The sequence below is a fragment of the Sus scrofa genome, chromosome 16, assembly GCF_000003025.6.
Source record: "Sus scrofa isolate TJ Tabasco breed Duroc chromosome 16, Sscrofa11.1, whole genome shotgun sequence".
Taxonomy (NCBI): Eukaryota; Metazoa; Chordata; class Mammalia; order Artiodactyla; family Suidae; genus Sus; species Sus scrofa.
This window is the reverse complement of record NC_010458.4, coordinates 29214794-29225628: the sequence shown is the minus strand read 5'-3', so window position 1 is coordinate 29225628 and position 10835 is coordinate 29214794.

The window sequence follows — 10835 nt, the reverse complement described above, 5'->3', positions numbered from 1 at the left end:
TTTCCCATATTCTGCTGATCTACTTTCTTTTTCTTGGTGTCTCTGTTGGTGCCTCACCCTCAATATGTTTTTGATAGATTCTTCTTGAATTGAAACTCATTTACCATTTGTTGAAAGCCATTAGTCTTCAAAAGCTGATTTCTGTGAAGGTTAATTTTTTCCAATAAGCTCTGCAAATGTTGGTTGCCACTTATACTTGCTATCCCCAAGAAAACAATACTTCAGGTTATAGGCATTTCCCTGTAATCAAAAGATTCCTTTTCTAATTGGCATCTGGACTGATGGCAAATTCTCCCATGGCCAAGGACCACGACATCAGCTGTGTTAAGTTCTAAATGTATCCTCAGCAGCAACAGCTCAGAGCCATCACTATTTAATGAATCTGTACTCACTATGGCAGGTTTTATCATAAGAAGTTAAAAATCATTGGTGGTCACTTTTTTCAGATGGTTTAGATAATACTTTTCTATGAAAATTAAATTTAGATGATAATACAATTTTAAAAGATTACACACAAAATGAAATTATAAGGTGTTTTCAACATCAGAACATCCTATTGATCATTTGCCATTCATTAAAACAGCAGTTACTATTCTTAAAGGATATCATTGATACATGTTGAATTATTGGAGTGTACTTGTTATCCATTGCTGTGGGAAAAAAATAGTACACATTTAGTGATTAAAACAACTTGCATTTATTACCTCAAAGTTTCTGCTGGTTAGGAGTCTGGGCCTCAGCTTAGGGTCTCTTGGACTTCAATAAAGGTTTTAGCTACACTACCTTCTCGTCTGGGGATGGAACATGAGTTACTTCCAAGTTCACTTAGGCTGTTGGCAGAATTCATTCCTTTGCAGACACAGGACTGAAAAATGAAAATCTGGCTTCTTGCTGGGCAGAGGCTACCATCATTTCCTAGAGGCTGCCCCAAGTCCCTTGCTACATGGGTGTCCCCAACACAGCTGCTTACTCCGTCAGCCCAGATAATAGTTTCTAGAGTGAGACTGCCAGCAAGACAGTCATACTTAACATATGATAACCATGGAAGTGACAGCCCATTACATTTGCTACATTCTATTGGTTAGAAGCAAGTCACAGGTCCCATGCCCACTCAGGAGTGGATGATAGAGGGGCATGAATACCAAGAAGTGAGAATCATGGAGCCCACCTTACAGAATTTCTACTATATTAATTTTTAACTAATTTAATTGAGATGTAACAGTATATTAAATATGGTAATACATAATTGCTATTCAGACCATGACAACCAAATCTAGATAAGTATTATCTATATAGAATATCCATGATCTATAAAGATATCATCCCCCTTGGTCCTCCTGTGGTCCTACACAACTTCCTGGGTGTGCCAAGGCTACCCTGATGGCTCCTTTTTTCTGTCCCATTTCTCAAGATGGCTTGTGCAGTTGATAACCCTTGAGATGTTGTAACCTTCCTGCCCCCCTGGGAAAACATGCAGACTTGCTTATTGCTTTCAATAAAAAGTAGTAGAATTTCTAAGATCAGTGTTCCTCAACTACAACACAAACCCATTGTGTGAAAGTACAACATGCATCTGGGCTGATCATGCAGCCTCTGGGGGACTTGGCAGCTAGAAAAGCTGACATAAACATGGTACCTGGTACTCATGCTTGCTGTGCCAAAAGTAATAAAGTCCTTTTTTTTCTGACTCAGGAGGCTTGTGTCTTTCACCAGCAGCTGTGAAATAGTAACCAGCTAACTTTTTTTTTTTTTCTGTCTTTTTGCCTTTTCTAGGGCTGCTCCTGCCGCGTATGGAGATTCCCAGGCTAGGGGTTGAATCGGAGCTGTAGCTGCTGGCCTACACTACAGCCACAGCAACGCAGGATCCGAGCCACGTCTGCAACCTACACCACAGCTCATGGTAATGCCTGATCCTCAACCCACTGAGCAAGGCCAGGGATCGAACCCGCAACTTTATGGTTCCTAGTTGGATTCGTTAACCACTGAGCCACGACGGGAACTCCTAACTTCTTAACTTATAAAATATAAAATCAAATCCTGGATCCTTCACAGTTCCTGACATCATCTAAATTTGGAACTTTAGATTAAAGAACTGTTTGGGAGTTCCCTGGTGGTTCAGTGAGTTAAGGATTGGGCATTGCCAGAGCTGTGGTGCAGGTTGGATCCTGGCCTGGGAACTTCTGCCTAAAAAAGGACCTCTTTGAATTCCATTAACCTAAGCTTATAATCACCAAACAGCTAGTAACTGTTTCTGCTGCTTATTCTTTTAGTCTGGCTATTTTAAATACTTTGAATTTCACTTGCAGACACTAAACAAAATCTATAGTTGTTTCTAAGGGTTAGTAATATGAACTTTGCACTAATTTCAAAATAGTTATATTGTTATGAAAGTCATAAATAAAGTTTATGGGATCAAATAGCATTTCTGTTGAGATTTTCAAATTGAGAGGAAGAGTGAAGGCACATCTTTCTTAAGATGTATGGTTCTGACAAGATGCAACAAATTTTCTGAGGTTCTTATTTGGGGCCCATCAGGCAGCCTAGATAACACACGAAGATGCCTTCCCATTTATGAGGGTTTACGCTGTAGTAGATTGTACATATCCCTTAGCTTGATATCACATTTTTGCACATTACCACAGCATACTACCTTCCCAACCTAGCCTGGGATATTTGCCTTTCTTAGCATTGGTTCTTCCATCCCAACTCCATTATTTAAAGTCAATTGTATCACAATCAACAGTCTTGTGACTAATGGTTCCTGGAAAACAAATGCTAATGACTTCTGTTTAAGTATGAATAACTATAGTGCAGCATCTTAGTCATCAGACCTATTTCATGTGTGCACTTGTGCTAAAACCTAAAAAAAGCATTAATATACATTATCTCCTTTTATCTTCAGAAGAATTATTTTAAGATGGTATTATTAGCAATCTTAGAGTTGTAAAAATTTAGGTTTAGTAAGGCACAGTAACATACTCAAAATGACACAGCTATGAAGTGACAGAAGCAGGCTTTGAACTCATGTCTATTTAGTCTAAGACCTATTTCACACTTAGCATTTTCCTTTCAAAACACTTTGGAAGTGTTCATATGTAATATATATATATATTTGTGTGTGAATATACATATATGGGTTCATGTGATTAATGAATGGCTTATGACTGACAATTTATTAATACTAAGAATAATAAATCATTAGAAAATATCTTTATTTTTAGCACTCTTGCTTAATGAGGTATTTAAGATAAAAGACTTTCTGATAACTAAAATGTATTCCTTTAAGCAATAAATGCTTCTCTCTCTTTTCAAAGAACCACTCTTTTAACCACTTTGTTTTAGGTAACTTCAATAAATGATATTAGAATTATTTTAATCATGAGTTACAGATATAGACATTATGGGGAAAGAACAGATAGATTCAAGCTCTATGAAATAACTTTCTGTAGGATTACACAATATCATGGCAGTTACTTTTGCTTTTTGATAATTTCCCTCTTTTCATAAGATGAGGTATTGGAAACACAGTTGTGCCCTCTCTAGAGGTTTGCAACTTGCTTTCTGCAAAGTACATTTTGATTTATTGGTTGTAGTCTTCATCTCCTTTGTGATTTCTCTAAACTAAAACATATTCCTCGTTAGAAGAAAAGAATGATAGCTGAACAGACAGAAATCAAGTGACAGCTGACTTCAACTTCCTTTCGTTATGTGATATAGAACAAAGTTTTTGGTGTTTTTCGGTCTTGTCTTTTCTAGGGCTGCACCCACGGCATATGTAGGTTCCCAGGCTAGGGGTCCAATCAGAGCTGTAGCCACTGGCCTACACCAGAGCCACAACAACTCAGGGTCCGAGCCGTGTCTGCGACCTATACCACAGCTCACCGCAACGCCAGAGCCTCAACCCACTGAGTGAGGCCTCAACCCGAAACCTCATGGTTCCTAGTTGGATTCGTTAACCACTGAGCCATGACAGGAACTCCAGAACAAAGTTTAAAAAACACTATAAGATGCATCTTTGTCGAGATGAGAAGAGTGAAATCCTATATGTCTAGGTTTTAATTCTCTCACCATATCATGAACTGTATGGCATTGAGCAAGTTACTTTTTGTGACTCGGTTTTCTCATGTGCACAATGCTGATGTATTAATGGTAATAACGACTGCATAGGGTTATCATGAAGATGGCCAGATTTGTATTTACAAAGTGCATAGAGCTCTACCTGGCATATAGTAAAACACAGGACATAAAACCCTACAAAGCTGGCAATGCTTTCCCCACTTCAGATGAAGAAACTGAGTCCTAGAGAAGCTCACCAACTTTCTTAGATTACCTGGTATGTAAGGACCCAGATTTGGCAGCAACACTGGAAATGAAGAAGAGATTTCTGAGATAGATGTTGCCAAGTCAGACTTATTAGTTATAATTGCTGTTATTAGAATTTATGGAACTTAGCCACCATTTAAACTTAGGAAGGAAAACATTTCTGACTCTCTCTATACTCAACAAGAATGCTAAAAACAAAAGTTCCACCTGTTATTTTTGGTTAAACCAAAATGACATACTTCCGACAACTTTCACAATGGCTTTGAGAACCAAACACCATAGAAAAGCTTACATCTATTTAGGTCATTGTACCTCCAGCTTGAACATTCATCTGTTTTTCATTCAGTTCTTATATATACATACATACATACATATACATATATATGTATGTATATATACACACATACATATATATAATGCAATGCAATTAGGAAGCATACTGTAAACACAAAATTGTTTATAAAGATCCATGTGTTCTGTCCCACATCAGGGAAAATTTTGTGTGAATTTTCCCCCCAGAAATCTGTACAATCACACCGCAAGCAAACAGTCTTAAAAGTGAATGAGGTGAAAAAGCAATTCAGAAAGGGCTTCCCAGCAGTGTTCTTCATTTAGGGAGGAGTGACTATCTTTTTGTAAAATCACTTAGCGAGTCCTTTTGTAAGCCTACATGTTTTATTCTGTTGAGGCTTGGTGTATAAGGAAAACGTGGTTGAAGAGTTTGTCTGATTTTATTTAGTCCTCATTTATGTGAGATAGTTGCCTAACCAGCCAAAGAAATCTTAATTAATTCAAAGGAGAAAGCCAAAGCATCACAAGGGCTTCATTCTGCCCTTGCCTTAAGCCCACAACCCTCTCTGATCTTAACCCCTCCCAAAACACAGCCACCCAAGATTTTGTCCCATGTAGGAGAAGGGTGACTGAGTAGTTTGTTTGTTTGTTTTTGGCTGCACCTGTGGCATATGGAAGTCCCTGGTCCAGTAATTGAACCCATGAAACAACAGCAACTGGGGCCGCTGTCGCGACAATGTTGGATCCTTCACCTGCTGGGCCACATGGGAATTCCCTGAGTAGCTTTTTTTGCTGGGTCTCTGTGTGGCATCTATGATCAACTGGGGCCCCAGTTCTGTGTAGTTTTTTTTTTTTTTTTTCAGTCACACCTGGCTTAGGGGTCAAATTGGAGCTGCAACTGCGACCTATGCCGCAATGCCAGATCCTTAACCCACTGAGTGAAGTCAGAGCTGGAACTTGCAATGTTGGGTCCTTAACCTGCTAGGCCACAACAGGAACTTCAATTTTGTATTTTTTGGAAAACATTTCTTAAGCACAATCAGGCAGTCTGATTTATCAAACAGCTTTGTCTTTTATTGCTGAGTATTCTTACTATAAATGGGAAGGGCACCCAGTAAACTAGAGTGACATAAATGGAAGGTTGACTCTCATAAGTTCCAGGTGTCTCAATCAATTTAACAGTCAGCCATTCTTTTTTTGGTTATTTAGCTCAGTTACAATGGGTATAAATAAGCTATGGATGAGGAACTGAGCTATAAAACCAGGCACAGCTTAAGTATTGAAGTAGATATAAGACATCTCTAACTGAATTTTTGATTGAAAAAAGAAACTTTCCTAATCTTTTCCTAAGGATTGATCCAAGGTAACCATTTCCATGGGAAATTTCCAAAATATGGTATTTGAGCATAAAAGTGATAAGATAGGAAAATGCTAGAAATAGTATCAATGATAAATTGGTATTCAATTTTAATTATTTTTGGATTATAAAGATATATACTGATTATAAAATAAATCTGGAAATCAGTGAAAACCGTTGAGGAAAAAAGAGAAATCTTATTCCCTAGAAATAATTTATTGTCCTATTACAAATATAATATTACTTTAATATAAAATAAATTTGAGGCTACCGAAAATAGAATGAAGAAAGTTATTCATGAACCTTACAGATTAAGGGAAACTCTAGCTAGTCACTCTTGACTGGTCAAATGATGGGATTAATTTTGTTACATTAAGGATGCTGAAAACTTAATAGTTAATTTTCATAAAATCAACTTAAAATCTTGGATTTTTATTAAGCTCAGACTAATTAATACCAAGGTAGATATTATACAGCAGACTATGCAATCATTTCACATTTTAAATACATGTATATAATGCTAATATTAAGGTCTCATGTGAATCATGCTCTTTATCGAGTGAAATTTAAAAAGCAGAGTTCAGTACAATAAATAAGTTGAAAAAATTTATCCTATAGAGTCTTCCACACCCAAGTGAAACCCCACAATAACGTTTTCAAGAGTTAGTCAGATACTAGTTGGATTTGCTTCCACTGTGCCACAACAGGAACTTCTGAATTTTTATTTCATAAAAATGTAATTTAATTTATATAACAATACATGGCCTATTAGTGTAGGACTCTACACAATATAATTTATCAGAAAATTGATACTTATATATGGTCTGTGTAAATGCATATCATCTATAGAATATGCTGCACTTTATAAGTCTTTATTAGGACACAGGTGCACTAGCTGTGGAACAACACACCGCAGTGAATTCTTTGGGTGAGATTTACTACCCTGGTGGCTACTCACTGGGAAAGTTCATTCCATAGTGTTTTGAATTTCACCTGCTGAAGACTGGAAAATAGAAAATGAATCCTCAAGAAATGTTGCAGATTACCAAGGAGCTTTTAGGGAAAATAAGCTGTTCCTGTTTTTTCTTTCTCTTTCAACTGAGTGAAATGCCCACAAAGGCATAAACACAAAAGAAAGAAGAGTCATATGCAATCAGAACCTTAGTTTGCCAAAATGATTCTGATTTAAGATAAGCTTTTATACTATGATTGTTTCCAACAGGAAAATGGCAACATCAAAGTCATTTCTGGGGCAGGTGACAAGGGAAGTACTTGTCATGAAGTTGAAGTCCAGACATTTACTGAGTCATAAACTAAGTTCTGCCTTTATCCTGTTATCCCTCACTCCCATCTTGGCCTTGGGCATTTGGGCAAAGTGCTTCCCATTGTAATATTCAGCTCACGTGCATAAACATGGGACTACAATGACAAATGGTGATATGAATATTCATTGCTCAAGGTATAATCATAATGATACCAATAAAAGTGATGAAAATAAGAACATCTTATCCTTGTAAATTACTTTGAAGTTTGCAAAGTACTTAACACATGATATTCTTATTAACTTGCAGGTAAGATAGCAAACAAAATGTCTGAGAAACATAGCTACCTTTTGTTTTTGTGGTTGTTTGTGGTTGTTTATATGCTTCCAAGAAATATAATGTAACGACCTCATAATCATTTGGAAATGTGTTTTGATGCTTAACAGCTGCCATCCTTCCCCTCCTCCTCCCTCTCCTCCACCTCTTTCTTCGCCTTTTCTGCTTCCCTCTTATCTTCAATGTCATCTTTATTTTGATGACAACTTCCCTAAGGACTAGAGTAGAAGTATCAATATTTTTCATGTCTTCTTGAAAGCCAGTGGTGTTTTATGCAAGAATAAATCTACCCTTTAAGAGAATTGTTTTTTCCTCTTCTAAAACCTATGACTTGCAAAAGCCCTTTCTTGATTAGGTTAAGAAAATTACCTTCCAAAATCCATCAAGTTGCAAGAAAAATTAAGGAGTTCTTTGGGTGACTAATAAGCATCCAAAGAGTAATATTAAAAACAAGTAAAACAACTAAGCTGTATTGCATAAAAGTGTCCATGTCCCTAGATAACTTTTATCTTTAAAGTTCTGTCTCTGAAAACCATGACCAGAATTATGACCTCTGAAATACACTCGACAAAGGTATATGATTTTGCTAGGATTTTCAAATTAAAAATGGTTTTTAACACAATCAATTTGATTTTGGTGTTCAAGAGGTGTGAATAAAAGGGCACCTCAAAGCTTTATAGTTACAATGAAAAAAGGAAAGTCGAATATGGGTACACTATTTGTATTAGAAAAAAATCCAAAAAGGAATCATCATCATTTTAGGCTGATCCTTCTGCAAATAACGTTTTTATTTTTCAAAGATTTGTCACCTCCTAACATAAAGGGGGATATGCTTTATTTTCAGTTACAAATGAAGAAACATATAATGCCATTTGATCTGGAAAATGTAACAGCCATGAAAGCACTGAATATTAGTGCTCTTTTAATGGCTTTTGAGAATTTTTGCCCTTAACATATGTGACAATAGCCTGTGATTGCTTCTGACTTGGACCCAGAATTTTCACCAGCATCAGTTTTAAATAAGCAGATAATCCATTGAGATGCTGTTACAGAATTATTATTATTATTATTATTTTTTTTTGCTTTTTAGTGTTGCTCTGTGGCATATGGAGGTTCATTCCCAGGCTAGAGGTCTAATCAGAGCTACAGCAGTTGGCCTATGCCACAGCCATAGCAATGCAGGATCTGAGCTGCATATGCAACCTACACCAGAGCCCATGGCAATGCCAGATCCTTAACACACTGAATGAGGCCAGGGATCAAACACACAACCTCACGGTTCCTAGTCGGATTTGTTTCTGCTGTGCCACAACAGGAACTTCTGTTTCAGAATGTTGATAAGTAACCACAGTTAAGCTGTTTTGTACTAATTAAGAGCAGTTGTGCACATTGACCAAATCTGATAGGAGAGAGTGGAGCTAGCAATATTTTTATTTGATAGACTCAGATATGTATAATATTTATAAATGGATGCATTTGTCCTGGCCATTTGCTTCTAAGATCCCAAATACATATTTAGTATTAATGATGTTTTTTTTCAATTTATCACAACTAATAAAATGAGTTAAAATGCCTACTTTGCACAGTATTAAATTCTTGAAAGCAGAATACATAAGAAACAACTATAGATGGGTCAAAATATCTTAAGTTTCAAGACAGTTGCTTTAATACACAATGATACTGCTGTTAGATTCCTGCAGCCAATACATCTATACTATGAATGTATATTTATGGATGTAGAAAGACCTTGATGAAATAAATTTATGTGATAATTTTCTCAAAACATATGTTTATTGAATGCTATAGTGGGTTTGTATTTTTATAAAGAGAAACAGAGAGATAACAAACATAAAACCAAATATCTGTTAAGCTATACATCAAAAGTGCAGTAGTGGTTATCATTAGGTTTTGGAATTATGGTTAATTTGCTTCATTTCTCCATATGAATTTTCAAGTTTCAGGTATTAAGCATGAACTACTTTTTGATTGGAAAATATTTTACATGTTCTTGTGTGTATATGTGTGTAATTTTTCTTCAAAGAAATTTTTCTCTGATTTCCACCTCTCTATAGAGGTTTTACAGTGGGCAGATATTTAACCATAAATAATAACATTAACAACCTCATTTTTTACTGTAATACAAGCTTTTCTGCTGAAGGATGGACATCATTCTGTAATTTGTGTGTGTGTGTGTGTGTCTTTTTGCTATTTCTTGGGCCGCCCCTGCGGCATATGGAGGTTCCCAGGCTAGGGGTCAAATCAGAGCCATAGCCACCGGCCTAGCCAGAGCCACAGCAACGCGGGATCCGAGCCACGTCTGCAACCTACACCACAGCTCATGGCAATGCCAGATCGTTAACCCACTGAGCAAGGCCAGGGACCGAACCTGCAACCTCATGGTTCCTAGTCGGATTCGTTTACCACTGGGCCACGACGGGAACTCCTGTAATTTTTTATTAATGAAAAGATGACTTCAAAATTTCTAAAGACATCAAAGTTGAGAGAGAAAGGTTTTATTCTACAATTAAGGTTGTCTAGCACAATAAAATTGCCATGGATAAAGCAATTTGCCTTTTAAATGTTTAAAGATGATTTAATAGCAGCCATAAGCCATGAAAAGCATTGCTAAGAAAGGAGTTTTATTCCATGATGGCTGAGATTAAAGACTTTTACTGTTTGTTTACTTCTTCAAGGAAAACAAAATGCCATTGAGAGAGAATGTATTAGGCAATTTAACAATTGTCATTTGGAAAATTAGGCAATTTAACAGTGTGAATCACTAACCACTCCTTCTGGCAAACAATTTATCCTGTCCTATTTCTTGAAATACTGAGAACTAGTTTAGGTTGCAAAATTGGTGATAATCATGATAAACTGTAGTAGTCAATTCACTTCAGCAAATACTAATAAACAGTGACTTTGTTTTGCTAGCCTGTGAGCCTGTAAAATCTGGATCCAGCACTTCCTAACTCTGAGACATTGAACAAGTTATAAATCTCTCGCTTCTTTGTTTCCTCAAGTGTAAAATGGAGGTTATAACTATCTCCAAGGGTTAAATAGGCCAGAAGCATCAGGGGCCAATCACATGTCATTATGCAAAAATCAGAAAATGTCACCTTCTCAGATGTGAACATTATGTTTCAACATCACCCATCTGAGAAGGGGATTCATGGACAAGTTTATGGAATATCTCAAGTTAGGCCCCAATTATTTTTTTCTAAAAAGCTCCCATAAACACCAGAGTGTTTGTCAACTACGTTGTAATA